Below are 17,479 nucleotides of genomic sequence, written 5' to 3'. Positions count from 1 at the left end.
TTGTCCTCCGTCACGAAGATCCTTTGCTGTCCCGAGTCCAATAAGGCTCCAAGATGCAGAATCCTCCGAGACGGGATTAGAGTGGACTTCTGCCAGTTGATTAGCCAGCCATGCCGTTGCAGCAGTGCAATGGTCAGGTCCAAGTGGCGTAACAGGAGCTCTGGAGATCCTGCCACCAATAACAGGTCGTCCAAGTACGACAACATGCGGACTCCCTGCAGCCGCAGAGAAGCCGCCATGACCGCCATCACCTTGGTGAAAACCCGTGGTGCTGTCGCCAGGCCAAAAGGTAACGCCCGAAACTGGAAGTGGTCGCTGCGGATTGCAAACCTGAGGAACTGTTGATGGCGCAAAAGAATAGGGACATGCAGGTAAGCGTCCTGTATGTCCAATGACACCGTGTAGTCCCCAGGTTCCAGCGCCAGAATGATGGGCCGTAGGGTCTCCATCCAAAACTTCGGTACCCGCAAAGACCTGTTGAGTGCTTTGAGGTTGAGAATCGGACGATACGACCCATTGGGTTTCTGTACCAAAAAAAAAGATTTGAATAGAAACCCTGGCCCCTCTGGGAGAATGGAACAGGCACTATAACTCCAGCCTGGAGCATAGTGTGCAATACCTTCCGCTGCTCCGTAGCCTTGTTCCGGTCTGATGGTAGACCCGTGGCGAAGAATCGAGCCGGGGGTCTGTGCCGGAAGGAGAGGGCGTACCCGTGGGAGACCACCTCCAGAACCCAAGTGTCTGTCGTAGTGGTCGACCAACACTGGGCGAACTGCAGCAGGCGGCCTCCCACCCTGGGATCCCCCAAAGGGAGGCCTGGACCGTCAGGCCACAGGCTTGTCATCTGGCTTGGGGGCCGGACGTCTGGTACTCCATGCCTGCTTCCGGGGCTTGACCGATTTCTTAGGGCCAGCCTGTCGAGCCTGCCCTGGGCCCTAGATGACCGAAAGGACGATGGTCCAGAACCAGAAGGAGCAGCGGCCCACGGGAGACAAGCCGATTTGGCTGCCGCCAGCGTGGCCACAATCTTATCCAGATCCGGACCGAAGAGAACTTCTCCGGTAAACGGCAACGCCTCCAGACCCTTTTTGGAATCTGCGTCCGCCTTCCAGGATCGCAGCCACAAGGTGCGATGAGCAGCTACCGCTGCTGAAGAAATCCTAGACACCAGAGTACTAATGTCTAGGGCCGCCTCGTTGATATAGGTGGCCGAATCACGGAGATTGCCAATCAACTCTGCCTGTTCGGCCGGACAGTCGGAATCAAAAGAAGCCTCTAATGAATCCGCCCAGCGCTCCATCGCCCTGGCAACCCAGCAAATGGCCATAGCCGGCCGTGCTGCCCCCCCCCTCAAGGGAATAAGCGGACTTCAGGCAGATCTCCACCTTGCAGTCCGTAGCATCCTTAAGGGAGGACATGGATGGCATCGGCAATGTGGCACTACGGACAAGACGGGTCACGTGAGAATCCACCTGTGGAGGGGATTCCCACTTTGCAAAATAATTATCCGCGAACGGATAAGCCACCGCCAGGCGTCTCTGCGGCTGGTATCTTTTGCCAGGCTGTTTCCATGCCTCCTCTAAATGGTCCACCAACTGACCCGAAAGAGGAAAGACTGTGGCATCGCCCTTCACATCTTTGAAAAAGGCATACTTATATTTAGCCGCTGGGTGAACTTCGTCCTCAATCACCAAGGCTGTGCGGACCGCCCGAATAAGTCCAGGAATATATACTTTGGACTTAGCATCAGCGTCCTTAGCATGGAGAGGTTCCTGATCGTAAGGATCCAGAATCTCCCCATCATCAGACGTCCCCTCGTCATCCTCATAAGGAGCCGACAGAGACGCCACCGGCCGTTTATGCAGCCGCATCACAGACTCCCCTTGCAACACATCCGACAAGTGCTGTACAGAACTCGTCAGGGAGTTAACCCATGCTGGCTCCTGAGAAACCGGGAGCGGGGAAATAAGGAGACTGTGGGGTACCACCAATTGTCGTGGGAAACCCTGCATGGGTGACGACACCACTGACTGCTGGGACAAACCCATCGGTGTAAATGCAGGCTGCGGAGCTAACTGGCCCACTAAGGCTGTAAGAGCTTGAGCGAAACAAGCCCAGGGCGGCTCCTGTACCGGTGCAGTAACCGTAAGAGGCCGCGCCATAGACAAACACTGCCGGCAGAGGCCCTCCGCGCTACCCTCCCCCTCCGCTAACGGTACTTTACTCGTAGTACACTGTAGCCGGAGGGGAAAATCACTTTCAGACATGATGGCACCACGTATGTGACCCCTCTCACCAATTATATATTTAAGAGGCGAGAGACCACCCTGCAGCACCGCACCGCAAGGGCTTAGCAGAAAAAACAGGGACAGTATAAAGCTGACAGTTTAGAAAAAAAGTTACAGGCAGCAGCGCTAGCACAGTCACATACAATGCAGAGAAATAACAATTACTGCACTAACAGCGCTGATCACTCAACTACACAGACACAGGGCCTGGTAGGACACAGCGCTGCATACACAGACCTGACCACAGCGGAGGAGAGGTATGCGGGGGGACCCAGACCACGATGCTTCCAATGCAGGCTTCCAGCAGTGTTCACCATGCTTCAGAAAAGATGGCCACCGAGGAGCAGAGAGAAGGCTGGCCTGGGGGAGGAGCGCTGACACAGGGCCAGTCAGCACAGTGCAGAGAGGGCTGTGTGCAGCGGGGGAGGCGCCGGCTGTGAGACAGGGAAGGCGCGCTCCGCTGGCATGCATTTAACCCCCTGGGACGCCGCAGCACTACCGCTCTGCTGCGGTCCGCTGTCCCAGGGGGTAGTGGAAGCACAGGTTGGTCGCCTGGCTCCACGCTGCAGCCAGTCCCCAGGGAGCCCCCTGCCTGGGGACTTAGGACCATGTGATCAGCGGGGACCCCGCTGCTTACCTCTGTCCCCCTTGAATCCGGCCATGGTCCGGAACATCTGGGGTCACCGCTAGCTGTGACCCCAGATGTCCACCAGCATCCCCGGATCAGTAACGGCGTTCTGGTACCGGCGGGGTGTAGGGAAGACAGCATGGACGTCAGGACTGACTATCCATGCTGTTCATCCAGATGTGCAGCCACAGCTGCATGAAGAAAAAGCTTCAGGGGCTCTTCTAAGCCCCACTCTAGCAGGTGCCTCCGACTCCGGCCGGGCACCAAACGAAACTGAGGTGCCTTGGCTCGGGGGCGGGGTATAGGAGGGGGACCTAGTGCATCCTGGGAGGCTGAAAGCTTAACTCTTTGGTGCCCGATGACTGACGTCACACCTATACCCCAAAGTATCCTGTGGATACCCTATGGACCCTGAAGTAGAAACTTCATCATCCCGCTGTCAGATTCTCATGGGTTTTGGATTGTATAGAAGTCCCTCCCCATGGTGATCAGGGCCATTTGCTTGCTGAGTCCCGAGCTGTGCGGTAGTGCGGTGCTGTGCTCTGTTGAGGGAGGGCTGTGTTGTCCAATACAGGGCTGTGCAGGGGTGTGCTGTGTTGCCCATCAAGGGGTTTTCTGTGCTTGGCTGTGTTGTCCAATCCAGGCAGGGTGTGCTGTGCTCTGTCCATGGGGCTGTGTTATTATCATTGCTAATCCAGGGGTGTGCTATGTTGTCCATAAAGGGGTGTGCTGTCCAGGGGTGTGCTGTCCATCCAGTGAGCCGTCTGTCCATGGGGTGTAAAAAAAAAAGTAACTAAAAGTTTTTTAAAAAATAAGTAAAAAAAAAGTAAAACATATTTTTTTGTGCTGTACCCCACACACAGTGATGCTGTATGCCGAATTCCCCCCCCCCAGTGTATCCAAAGCACTGTGACGCTGCTGTTCATATTGTGAATGATACTGTAGGTTCAGCATACTGCAGTGTATAATTCATAAAGTATTGTGAGTGACCCTGTCGGCCAGTAATACCGCAGTGTAATATTATTCATACAACTATTGTGACACTATTGGTCAGTAATACCACAGTGTAATATATTCATACAAGTATTGTGACACTGTAAGTGGTAGCACAGTGTATTATTCATAAAAAATATTGTGACACTGTAAGTGGAACCGCAGTGTAATATTCATGCACGTTTTGTGACACTGTAAGTTGAAATGCAGTGTAATATTCATAAACAGTATTGTGATACTGTAAGTGGAAATGCAGTGTAATATTCATAAAAAATAGTGACACTGTAAGTGGTAATATACCGTAATTTCATCCAAGTATTGTGACACTGTAGGTGGTACTGCAGTGTAATGTTATTCATACAAGTATTGTGACACTGTTGGTCAGTAATACTGCAGTGTAATATTCATAAAAATATTGTGACGCTTTAGATCATTGATACCACAGTGTAATATTTAAAATTGGTACAAATTTACGTGTATGCTGTACCCCACTTCATTCGTGTTTGTTGAAACGGAGAACGATCAGTTGAGAGGAGAGCCAGAACCAGATACTAGTGTTGGAGCTGCTGCCAGTGCCACCAGTCTACTAAAGCTGAAGCCCAAGGGCATACACTGCTTAAGTCAGGGCACCTAAAATCAAAGAACCAATCTTTTACAGTGGTAAAGAAAAAAATCAAAGGAAAACTTAGCTGCAGAAAGACATAAAATTGGCAATATGCCTTTCACCACACGAAGTGGCAAGGAAAGGCTAAGGCCTTGGCCATTATTTATGACTGGTGGTTCTGCCTCTTATGATGATGTAAGCCCTTTGTCACAATCCTGGCTAGTTTTTACCTTTTGTGACTTACCTCTGCTAGCTGCTCCATGGATCTGTGTTTGTAATTCTCCTGGGACATCTGCTCTGGCTGAATCATGCTGGCTGTTACATCTCTGTGTGTGCAGAGCTCTCACCTCCCCACACTGATTAAACACCTGGACCCTGCACTGTCTGTGAGCATTGCTAGTCTTAATTGGAATCACAGGTGTGGTCCTGATTCTCAAGGGCTGCAGAGATGAATACTCCCTCTGCATGCTGTGCCTTGCTCCACTCTGAATGCCACTGCCAGACCACCTGTCTGTATCCACCAATCGCTGCCAGACTCTAGGTATATAGATCCTCCTCTAATAGCACTCAGGGCTTGAACATCTCGTTACATTCCGTGGTGTACTACTTGTGCTATAGCTGTACCTCTGTGTTCCAGTATGTCCCAGGCTCCTGCTGGTTCCTAGACCAGTGCTATCCGTAAGTCTGCTGCGCTCAGCTATCCATGCTACCAGCTTCACCTACGGCTCCCAGGCCGCTCCAAGTAGCTTCCACGCTACCAGCTTCTCCACACGGCTCCCAGGCCGCACCAAGTAGCTTCCACGCTACCAGCCTCTCACCTACGGCTCCCAGGCCGCTCCAAGTAGCTTCCACGCTACCAGCTTCTCCACACAGCTCCCAGGCCGCACCAAGTAGCTTCCACGCTACCATCTCTCACCCACGGCTCCCAGGCCGCACCAAGTAGCTATCCACACTACCAGCCTCTCACCTACGGCTCCCAGGCCGCTTCAAGTAGCTTCCACGCTACCAGCTTCTCCACATGGCTCCCAGGCCGCACCAAGTAGCTTCCACGCTACCATCTCTCACCCACAGCTCCCAGGCCGCACCAAGTAGCTTCCACGCTACCATCTCTCACCCACGGCTCCCAGGCCGCACCAAGTAGCTATCCACGCTACCAGCCTCTCACCTACGGCTCCCAGGCCGCTCCAAGTAGCTTCCACGCTACCAGCTTCTCCACACGGCTCCCAGGCCGCACCAAGTAGCTTCCACACTACCATCTCTCACCCACGGCTCCCAGGCCGCACCAAGTAGCTTCCACGCTACCATCTCTCACCCACGGCTCTTGCCGCTCCACGTAGCCACCCAGCTACCAACATCTACCCACGGCTATCCAGCCACTCCACGTAGCTACCCAGCTACCAGCGTCTACCCATGGCTATCCAGCCACTCCACGTAGCTGCCCAGCTACCAGCATCTACCCACGGCTATCCAGCCGCTCCACGTAGCCACCCAGCTACCAGCGTCTACCCACGGCTAACTGGCCGCTCCATGTAGCCACCCAGATACCAGCGTCCACCCACGGCTATCCTGCCGCTCCGCGTAGCTACCCAGATACCAGCGTCTACCCACGGCTATCCAGCCGCTCCACGTAGCCACCCAGCTACCAACGTCTACCCGTGGCTTCCCAAGCCACAACAAGTAGCTTCCACGCTACCATCCATCTGCAAGCCCATCTACTAGTAACCCGACCAGCTCAGTCAGCCTTCCTGCCGGTCCCAATCCGGTTCCTCCAAGTCCACTCACCTCACGGCTCATTAGCTGCACCAAGTAGCTTCCGTGCTACCATCCATCTGCAAGCTCATCTACTGGTACCCCGACCAGCTCAGTCAGCCTACCTGCCGGTCCCAGTCCGGTCCCTCCAAGTTCCTTCTGGTCTCATTCCAACGTCTCCAGTTTCCAGTTCCAGTCACTCATCACCAAAGGCAGTTCTCACTGCTACCCACTTCTTATAATAAAAGAGCTATTCATGTTAACCATGGTTCCAGTCCAGCCGGCCTTCAGTGATTCCAGTTCATCACCTGATACAGGTAACTCACTAGCACCAACTGTGACAGTATGTTCAAGCCTAACGATGGTAGCGGATCAAGCACCTAATCCTGGATCAAGTGCTTTCCGTAACCTAATCACTCGTTTGGATTCACAGGAGGCGATACAGCATCAAGTACTACAGCTTCTGCAAATTCTGACTAACCGGCTAGATGATGCCCAAATCTTACCTGAACCCCTAACTACTTTCCATCAACTGCTGGAACAGCTACAGGCTCTACTCAACAAAATCTTTCAGATCATTCCTGAATTTCTTAGAGCTACCTCTGTTTCAACTAAAAACTCTGTCTTGGAATCTCTAAGAACCAAAGATTCTTCCATGCCAAGTAAAGTGAGACATCGAAGTTACCCGTGCTCCAAGCTCTCTGTGGCTGAACGCCAGCGGCATAAAGATTTACATCTCTGTCGCTATTTGGAGCTTCTGACCACTTTATCAAAGGCTGTCCCCTTTGCAATTCCAGCAGTATAACAATGTGTCAACGTCTCAATGCCTGTTCCGGTCCCGTCCCGGATTCTGCCTGTTCCGGTCCCATCCCGGATTCTGCCTGTTCCGGTCCCAGCCCGGATTCTGCCTGTTCCGGTCCCAGCCCAGATTCTGCCTGTTCCGGTCCCATCCCGGATTCTGCCTGTTCCGGTCCCATCCTGGATTCTGCCTGTTCCAGTCCCGTCCCGGAATCTGCCTGTTCCGATCCCATCCCGGATTCTGCCTGCTCTGGTAGGGAGTTGGCAACCCCAGGAGGGGTCTCCAGAGTCTCAACCCCAGGAGGGTCCTCAAGTCTCATAACCCAAGAAGGGGTTTTGAGTCACTCACCCCAGGAGGGAGTCTCTGTCCTCGCATCCCAAAAGGGGGGTTCATGTTCCATACCCCAAAAGGAAAAGTTGAGTCAGCTTCCCCAGAAGGGGATTTTGGGTCCCATACTCCAACAGGGAGTGTCAAGTTCTGTACTCCAGGAGGGGACCTTAAGTCTCTCACCCCAGGAGAGGGTTACAAGAATTATGCCCCAGGAGGGGGTCTCAAGACTCGCACCCCAGGAAGGGGCCTCCAGTCTCGCACACCAGGTAGGAGCCTCCAGTCTCGCACCCCAGGAAGGGGCCTCCAGTCTTGCACCCCAGGAGGGGGTTTCAAGTCTCGCACCCCAGGAGGGGGTTTCAAGTCTCGCACCCCAGGAGAGGGTCTCAAGTCTCGCGCCCTAGGAGGGGGTCTCAGGTCTCGCACCCCAGGAGGGGGTCTCAGGTCTCGCGCCCCAGGAGGGGGTCTCAAGTCTCGCACCCCAGCAAGGGGTCTCAAGTCTCGTACTCCAAGAGGGGGTTTCAAGTCTTGCACCCCAGCAAGGGGCCTCAAGTATTGCACCCCAGGAGGTGGTCTCAAGTCTCATGCCCCAGGAGTGGGTTCTAGGTTCCAGTTCCCAGGGAGAAGTGTCATGTACTAATAATCCTGATCATGGCTCCTGTTCAGCATCTCCTGAAAATATCGTTCCAGAGGATGACAGTTTCTGTATCCTGTTCTCAGCCTCGAATGTTGAAGCTGCTGTCTCTGGCTCCTCAGGACTCCTTCCAGTTCCTTTAGTTGGTCCAAGTACTGAGCAGCTGTCAACTTCAGTTGTTTTGATTCCTCAACAATCAAAGCATTCTCAAGTCTCTTTCAGCCCTGCACCTGAATGTGCTCCACAATCCTCGAACACACAAACTTCATTGGATACTCCAGGATACATATATTTTGATGGGGACTTATCGCAATACTTTGCATTACTGGAGCAATATGCTGCAATCATGGAAGCAGATCCAGCTTGTGGTATCACTCCTACCAACTTTACTAAGTACCTTCTCTCTTCCTTTAGAGGTAAGGCGTTGGACTGGGCCAATCCTCTCATCGAGTCTAAAGATCCTGTGCTTCTAAAAATAAAGACTTTCAGTGAAGCTGTTATTAAAGAATTTGGTCTTAAACCTGTCAAACGAAATTCTAGTGAAATTCTCAGTTCTGAAAATCGGTCCAAGCAGTCTGTCGGTCCTACTAAAGAATCATCCTCTGCTGAGTCCTCCACTTCCCTGAACATGAGATGTGCACCCACCTCCTTGTCCTCTTCATACTGCGGTAACTCCCAAAACACCATCAAAATTGGTTATATTTCGCTTAGTTCCTCCCAGGAGTCCTATCAATGTTCAAGTCCTACTAAACCTTCGATTTTACCTCTAGACACTGACTTGGAGTCTGAACTCGATCCTGCATATGATAATTCTCTATTCCCTGAAAACCATCTGCCATTTGACCCTGTCCTTTCCAGTCATGTGTTTCCACAGGAGTTACCAGAGATCCCATGTCCGTTGGTTGGCACAAAACGTTCTCGCAGCAGAAAGAAGAATCGACGAAGGTCTTGAACCATCCCCTTTGAAGAATTTCCACTCCTGGTATCCCAATAAATGTAAGAATTAAGAGGATGTCTAAAGAGATGTTTCTAGAGTGATGGTGCCCCTATGTTTGAAGCTCCTGTAATGTCATGTTTGGAAGAAAGTTTTTCAGTTTCCTGGGTGTCTCAGTTTTTCATGTTCTCCTATGTATTTATTTGGGTGTTTAGAGTCCACCAATGAAGAGGGGGGTACTGTCACAATCCTGGCTAGTTTTTACCTTTTGTGACTTACCTCTGCCAGCTGCTCCATGGATCTGTGTTTGTAATTCTCCTGGGACATCTGCTCTGGCTGAATCATGCTGGCTGTTATATCTCTGTGTGTGCAGAGCTCTCACCTCCCCATACTGATTAAACACCTGGACCCTGCTCTGTCTGTGAGCATTGCTAGTCTTAATTGGAATCATAGGTGTGGTCCTGATTCTCAAGGGCTGCAGAGATGAATACTCCCTCTGCATGCTGTGCCTTGCTCCACTCTGAATGCCACTGCCAGACCACCTGTCTGTATCCACCAATCGCTGCCAGACTCTAGGTATATAGATCCTCCTCTAATAGCACTCAGGGCTTGAACATCTCGTTACATTCCGTGGTGTACTACTTGTGCTATAGCTGTACCTCTGTGTTCCAGTATGTCCCAGGCTCCTGCTGGTTCCTAGACCAGTGCTATCCATAAGTCTGCTGTGCTCAGCTATCCATGCTACCAGCTTCACCTATGGCTCCCAGGCCGCTCCAAATAGCTTCCACGCTACCAGCTTCTCCACACGGCTCCCAGGCCGCACCAAGTAGCTTCCACGCTACCAGCCTCTCACCTACGGCTCCCAGGCTGCTCCAAGTAGCTTCCACACTACCATCTCTCACCCACGGCTCCCAGGCCACACCAAGTAGCTTCCACGCTACCATCTCTCACCCACGGCTCCAGCCGCCCCACGTAGCTACCCAGCTACCAGCGTCTACCCACGGCTATCCAGCAGCTCCATGTAGCCACCCAGCTACCAACATCTACACATGGCTATCCAGCCGCTCCACGTAGCTACCCAGCTAATAGCATCTACCCACAGCTATCCAGCCGCTCCACGTAGCCACCCAGCTACCAGCGTCTACCCACGTCTATCCAGCCGCTCCACGAAGCCACCCAGCTACCAGCGTCTACCCACGGCTATCCAGCCGCTCCACGTAGCCATCCAGCTACCAGCGTCTACCCACGGTTAACCGGCCGCTCCACGTAGCCACCCAGATACCAGCGTCCACCCACGGCTATCCTGCCGCTCCACGTAGCTACCCAGATACCCACGGCTATCCAGCCGCTCCACGTAGCCACCCAGCTACCAATATCTACCCGTGGCTTCCCAAGCCACAACAAGTAGCTTCCACGCTACCATCCATCTGCAAGCCCATCTACTAGTAACCCGACCAGCTCAGTCAGCCTTCCTGCCGGTCCCAGTCCGGTTCCTCCAAGTCCACTCACCTCACGGCTCATTAGCTGCACCAAGTAGCTTCCGTGCTACCATCCATCTGCAAGCTCATCTACTGGTACCCCAACCAGCTCAGTCAGCCTACCTGCCGGTCCCAGTCCGGTCCCTCCAAGTTCCTTCTGGTCTCATTCCAACGTCTCCAGTTTCCAGTTCCAGTCACTCATCACCAAAGGCAGTTCTCACTGCTACCCACTTCTTATAATAAAAGAGCTATTCATGTTAACCATGGTTCCAGTCCAGCCGGCCTCCAGTGATTCCAGTTCATCACCTGGAACAGGTAACTCACTAGCACCAACTGTGACATCCTTCTCCCTGTAAACGTTTCAAAAAAATTCAAATTGTTAAGACACAGGAACCAACTGTGTGCTCAGAAATGTCACAAATCCTTGAGGAGAGTCTAAGGGGTAAATTTACCAAGATTCGATTTGGTCCCAATTTGCATTCTTGGGTGATAATACCACTTTTTTGCAAATCGTGAATTTACTATCATTAAAGTTGGGTGATTTGTTAATTTTTTCAGTTTGAAATCGGGTGGTTTTATGCCGCAAATTCATCCATTTTGAACAATAGAAATGATATCACCATTGGCTCAATTCGGAAGTACTGTACTTTTCATTCATTTCTGCCATATCTGGAATTTACCATTATTCGTGTTGCTAATTTTCAGCCATTTTACACTCAAAACGGGGACTCAATAGAAGTTTTAAATGCACCACCTCCAGAGCTGCAATTTGCAATCCAACATGCACAAATCAGTGTGATTTGTGTATGTTTATGAATGTAAAGTGTGTTGTAAGGGCTAAGTTTGAAAAAAAATTTACGTGGGGTCCCTCCCCCAAAAGCCATACCCAGCCCCGGACTTGTCAGCCAGTCCTGGTTCCTAAAATTACGGGAAACAAAATGAGTAGGGTTCCACCATAATTTAAGGCCTGTCCTGGTTTTAAATATAGGGAGAAAAAAATTGCGTAGGGGTCCCCCTATATTTAAAACCAGCACTGGACCCAAAACGACTGGGGTGTAATGCCACAGCCCGGAGACCCTATTACTGGGTCTCCAGGTCCAAAGCATTATCACCTCAAGCCACTCAGGCCAAGCCGGGGATGTCAGGGGAGGTGGGAACTCTATAAAAAAGGGGTCCCCCCTCTCCCGGCTTGGTCTGAATCCCGGGGCTCTTCCCCGCACCCCTGGAGTGGTGGATACATGGGTAATGGGGGGGCCAAATAAAGTGTGACTATTGTATTTTACCGTGGAACTACAGTGCCAGCTGACGTGTCTGCCATTTGGCACTTGTGGAACTACAAGTGCCAGCTGACATGCGGCACCCATACCTCCACTGTAAAATAAATACTTAAAAAACCACATCACTCACACACCATAGAAAGTAGAAGTTTATTGCACACCTACCACACTCTCACATACTTACCTGCTGCCCAATGTTCACGTCCCCTTGTCAACGTAAAGTATCCATGGATGTACCTGCAAAAAAGTTTCAATACTCACCTTTTGTCCCACGATGTTCTCCGCAGAAATCCATTATGGACCACAGACTCACTGTAAGTACATGCTGAAACATGTAGTTACATTACGCGAATGACAGCTCATGGGAATGAGCTGTCATTACTCCTGGGCCGCGAGCCAATGAGCGGCAGCTTTACATTAGCCCCCGCTCATTACCTTATTTTTCCTGCCAGTAGCCAAACGGACTGTCTGACATGCCTATTTGGATGCTACCATTAACATTTTTTAAATAGTTCTCAACCATTTGAATGGTGACCATATCAGATGGAGTCACGGTAGAGGTGTCATTAATTGTAGGCAATTCTGACTCGACCAGATGTCAAAACTTGGTTGTGTTAACTGAACTGCATCACCAGTGGGTGTGTTGAAAGTTTAGTTTTTTCTCAGCAGATGCACTTGCTGGAGAAATTGAAGGAGAAGCCATCGCTGCATCACATGCCACTTGAACTGACAATTTGCTTATCAACAGCTCTTTACATGTCTTCAGATCTGTGTCCATTGGGAAGAAGAAACAACGTCTTCATCCCTTCTGGGATGAAAATCCACTCCCAGCAGCAGGCATGGCACTCAAGGATTCTCAAGAAAACACAATCTGAAATCTTGCATTTGCTCTGTTCCACTTGTCCATCTGTGCTGGTTAAGTAGACAGTGGGTAAAACGGCAGTTTGAAGGCCACTAACTATGTTTTTTCTAATGTCCCTGTACAGGTTGGGAAAAAGTTTCAAGTTAAATCTTTGCAAAGGATTATTTAACAGTCAATTGTTTTGGAAAGCACTCTTCCTGGTCCCCTTCTGGATTTAAAATCCACTCCTAGCAGCAGAAGCAGGCAAAGGATTCTCAAAGAAGACACGTAAGATTTTAAATTTGAAATCTTGCATTTGCTCTGTTCCGCTTGTCCATCTGTGCTGGTTAAGTGGACAGTGGGTTCAATGCCAGTTTGGAGGCCATTAACTAACTATGTTTTTTTAATGTCCCTGTACAGGTTGGGAAATGCTTTTCAAGTGGAATCTTTGCAAAGGATTTTTTAACAGTCAATTGTTTTGGAAAGCACTACTAAAAGTCTTCCTGGTCCCCTTCTGGGATGAACATCCACTCCCAGCAGCAGCAGGTATGGCACTCAAGGAGTCTTCTGGGGCAAGGACTGATGTGAATGAATAAAATATTTTTTGTAAATGCCACCCCTCCCCTTCTCCCTCATAAATTTACTTCAGAATCAAAAATTTTTATAATATTTACTACCAATTAACCCTTCCTATCCCTGCATTCAACTACATACATACTCCAACTCCCTCAGGCCTCTTGAATAATAAAAACATTTGTTTCCTGATGTGCCATGTTGGAAGTTGAACTGCCACGTGTTTGTGCCGCCCACTGCTGCCGTTTAGCTTAGTCAGCCAGCTAGCTTGGTGCAAATTTTGGGCCTTAACTGGATCAAAACAATATTGTGGGCTGTGTGGTGGTCAAAAATGACTGGAAGTGAGTGGAAACAAATGTTATTGAGGTTAATAATACTGTAGGAACAAAAACAGACCCAAATTATGTGATTTTAGCTGTTTTTATGATTTTTTTTTAAAAAACTACAGATCCAAAAAGCAAAACATGCAAGGGCGGTTTTGGCAAAACCAATCCAGATCCAAAACAAGAGGAGATACAGATCCAAAACCAAAACACGGGGGTCAGCACACGTCTCTAATTTAAACTAATACTGCCAACACAGTTACAATGCTTTAACTTACATTAGTAATGTGTCGGCATATCCTGCTGGACATGAAGCTGTTGACAAAATAATTGTCGACATTGTTATGGTACCTCTGAAGGTGTACACAATTGGGGTCCTCCATTTTTTTTTTCTAAACAGGGCCCTATAGCAGCCCATTTAATTGAGTTAGCAGAGCTGCAGTGAACTTTGCATGACCCCTTCTATACTGCGCATGTGCACTGGCCGGCAGGACTCCACGGCCACTCAATAACAGAAGAAACCTGGAAAAATTACCCCCACCTGATTGGTGGTCCCGGTCTCAGGGCAGAAGGTGCAAGGGGCTGGCTGGTCTACCCTAGCCAGTGAGGAGCCTGAAGGTAGGTGCTGGAGGCCAACCTAGGAAGGACTTGGTGAATAAGAGGCTCTGTGGAAGGCTCGGGGGTCTGCTGAGGCTGCTGAATTGTGACAGTGCTGCTGTCACAGAAAAAGTGACTGCTGCTGCTTGATTTCAGAGGGGAACTGCTGTTGACTGGTGAGGGATCCCTTCCTGTGCAGGATAGTGGGAGCCTGGAGAAGAAGACCTGCTGCCACTGTAAGGATTGACAGCTGGAGAAGAGGACCCTGCAGATGCCACTGCCACCTACCTGCTCTATGGACCTCTCCACAGGTGACTGCATGCAGAATACCATGAAGACCCCATCGAGTGACTGCTGCACTGCCATACCCAGTGCACCAAGGAGCCTGCACTGAGGGCTGCCGAGGAGGGGATCCCGCTGAAAGGACTTATGCCAGACTGGTGCAGGAATTGCCTGCTGCCCAGAAATCCTCGCCGGACAGACGAGCTGTGCCTGATGGAAAGAGGAGGGGACTGCTGCTCAGGGTCAGTGCAAGGTTTCTTGGCAACCTAGTCATAGCTTCAACCTTGCGCCCCCTCCACCCTCGGATAGCTACACAAGCCCTTATGCAGTGCCCCCAGTAGTGGTGTCCTCTATGCAGTGACCCCAGTAGTGCCCTTTATACAGTGCCCCCAGTAGTGGTCCCCCCTATGCAGTACCCCCAGTAGTGGTCCCCCCTATGCAGTGCCCTCAGTAGTGGTCCCCCCTATGCAGTGCCCCTTATATAGTGCCCCCAGTAGTAATCCCCCCTATGCAGTGCCAGACAAAGACACACAAAACCCCCCAAAAAAACACCTGAATCCCCACTCCTGTGCCCGCTGCCGTCCTTTCATCTGTAATCCCAGGCCAGCCCACTCTGCATTATCGGAGAGATGTCATGACATCTCTCCCATCACCCATTGCGGGAGCTGGAAGATGGAGCTCATGAGTAAGTTCCAGCCCGGTTCCGGCAGTAGACGCAGCAGTCAATGAAAGTCTGTCTAACTCTTATCGGCTGCTAAAACAAACACACAGCTGCCACATAAGTGTGGTCCACACTAAACTTAATGAAACCATCGGCGCCCTCCAGTGGCCGGCGCTCTAGGCAGCTGCCAAAGCTGCCTAATAGTAGCGCCGGCCCTGCTGCCACTGCAGAAGGATCACTGGAGCTGTGGACTGCCCTGTCTCCGCCTGCTGGGAACAAGACTACTTTTGCTTCCACTGGCTGACTGGGGAGAACTGGACCCTATAGGAAGGAAGGAGCCCTCGGGAAATTGGCTTCCCCACTGAGGAGACTGCCATCACTGATCACCATGGAGGACTTCTGCCAGGAAGAAGAGGACCCAGCACCTGCTCCTCTGGACATAGCACAGCCCGGTGTGGTGCCTTGCATCCCGGGTCTGCGGCCTGCTGTTACTCTGGAAACGTATTGGGTGGAAGAGCCCATGCAGGTGGTCAGAACTTCTGCCCCTACCCCTTTAGTGCCCTTTCAGTAATATACTCCCTCCCCTTTATGCCACACTTAGGCTGTTTCCCCTTTTGCATAAGCTGCAGCTCCATTGTTATGTAATGTATAATGCTGCAAATGTTTTACGGCCTGATTCGGTACAGATCACAACTGCAATCATGGCTGCGATTACGCACGCAGTCTCACTGCAATGATATGCTAATCCACTGCTTTCGCTATGCCATCGCAGCACTACATAAGGACGCCCACCTTACCTTACACACATCCGTAATACTTTGCAAGTCGGCAAAAACATTGGTAACATAGGCCCTCATTCAGAGCCGTACGCTCTGAGCAGAGCGCACGCTCTGAATGAGGGCCGTCCTCCATAACTATGGAGCGTCCTCCTGGACGCTCGTATAGCTGTGGGTCACCACCCACAGCCTATACGAGCGTGCAGTTTGATGGCCGCGATGATCGTGACCATCACGACCATCGAAACTGCGAGCCGGAGCCTGCGGTTGAGGTTTTCAACCGCAAGGCCCGGAGTGATTTTGGCTCTATCAGAGCCAAAATCACTCCCATTGACATCACTAGTGATGTCAGTGGGCCGGCTTCTGACGGTAGGCGTTCCCTTAGGAACGCCCCCATCAGGGAGGCACGCCCCCGGCACGCCCACCAAAGGGGGCGTGCTGTCAATCAACATCGACAGCACGCCCCCTTTGATCAGACACAACGAGCGAAGGACTTTCCTTTGCTCGTCGCGTCTGGCGCATGCGCACGACGGAGCTCCCTCCGTCATGCGCATGCTCAGTGCAGAACATCGACCCACTTGCGAGCGGACAGCCGCTTGCGAGTGGGTCTGAATCAGGCCCATTGACTACAATCGGAGTTTCACGCACACTTGCACAAGGTAAGATCTTACTAACCTCATCGCACGCAGTGATACCCCAAGCTGCGTATGCATTGCAATGGCTAATTTATGCATGCCCCTGCAACACCGTTCAAACGCACCGGCATGCCTGCATTTCGCCGACAACCCCCCCATCACTTCCCCCAAATGGTACTTCCTTTCAATCAACTCTGCAATGTGTCTGCATAGTCTCTGCGATCGCAGTCCCGATCGCAGTGGCTCGTTCGTGCATGTGCACTGTGATGCATGCGCAGAACGCAACATTCGGCCGATTGTGGGCGTAATCGCAGTTGCGATCCTTGCTGAATCAGGCCCTTAGTCTGCATAGTGTACCTCTGCTTCTCTACTGCACACTGTTTCCCACCATTGGACCGCATTGTTTCAGCTTAGCAAAGTCTGTGTTATCCCAGTGGTCTCCAGGTGCCCTGTTGAAGTTGCCTGGTGTATATCTAAGTACCTCTGCTTCTCTACTGCACACTGTTTCCTGCTATTGGACCGCATTGCTTCAGCTTAGCAAAGACTGTATTATACAAGTGGCCTGTAGGTGCCCTGTTAAAGTTGCCTGCTGTATAGCCAAGTGTCATAATTGCAAAGTGTACCTCTGCTTCTCTATTGCACACTTTTTCCGGCCATTGGACCGCATTGCATTAGCTTAGCAAATACTTTGTTATACAAGTGGCCTGCAGGTGCCCTGTTAAAGTTGCCTGCTATATATCCAAGTGTCATAAATGCAAAGTGTACCTCTGCTTCTCTATTGCATAGTTTCTGGCCATTGGACTAGCTTAGCAAAGACTGGCCTGCAGGTGCCCTGTTAAAGTTGTCTGCATTTATGACACTTGAATATACAGCAGAGTGTACCTCTGCTTCTCTTCTGCACATTGTTTCCCGCTATTGGACCGCATTGCTTCAGCTTAGCAAAGACTGTATTATACAAGTGGCCTGCAGGTGCCCTTTTAAAGTTGTCTGCTTTATATCCAAGTGCCATTACTGCAAAGTGTACCTCTGCTTCTCTACTGCACACTGGGCCTGATTCAGGTTTGTTGGCACGGAAGCGAT

The 17,479-nt window shown here is 51.0% G+C and overlaps 1 pseudogene across 1 annotated transcript in view; it reads left to right on the top strand.

Annotated features, from left to right (window-relative positions):
* The first annotated feature begins 13,075 nt into the window (after positions 1–13,075).
* LOC148508585 (interferon-induced protein with tetratricopeptide repeats 5 pseudogene) overlaps positions 13,076–17,479 on the top strand; it is a 28,239-nt pseudogene continuing 23,835 nt past the window's right edge. Inside the window, exon 1 of the transcript XR_015869576.1 lies at positions 13,076–13,098. The product of XR_015869576.1 is annotated as an interferon-induced protein with tetratricopeptide repeats 5 pseudogene (transcript). The remainder of the gene's footprint in view (positions 13,099–17,479) is intronic.

The sequence above is a fragment of the Taudactylus pleione genome, unplaced genomic scaffold (genome assembly GCF_031769625.1).
Source record: "Taudactylus pleione unplaced genomic scaffold, aTauple2 ptg000354l, whole genome shotgun sequence".
Lineage (NCBI taxonomy): Eukaryota > Metazoa > Chordata > Amphibia > Anura > Myobatrachidae > Taudactylus > Taudactylus pleione.
This window is presented reverse-complemented; position numbering and strand designations above follow the sequence as displayed.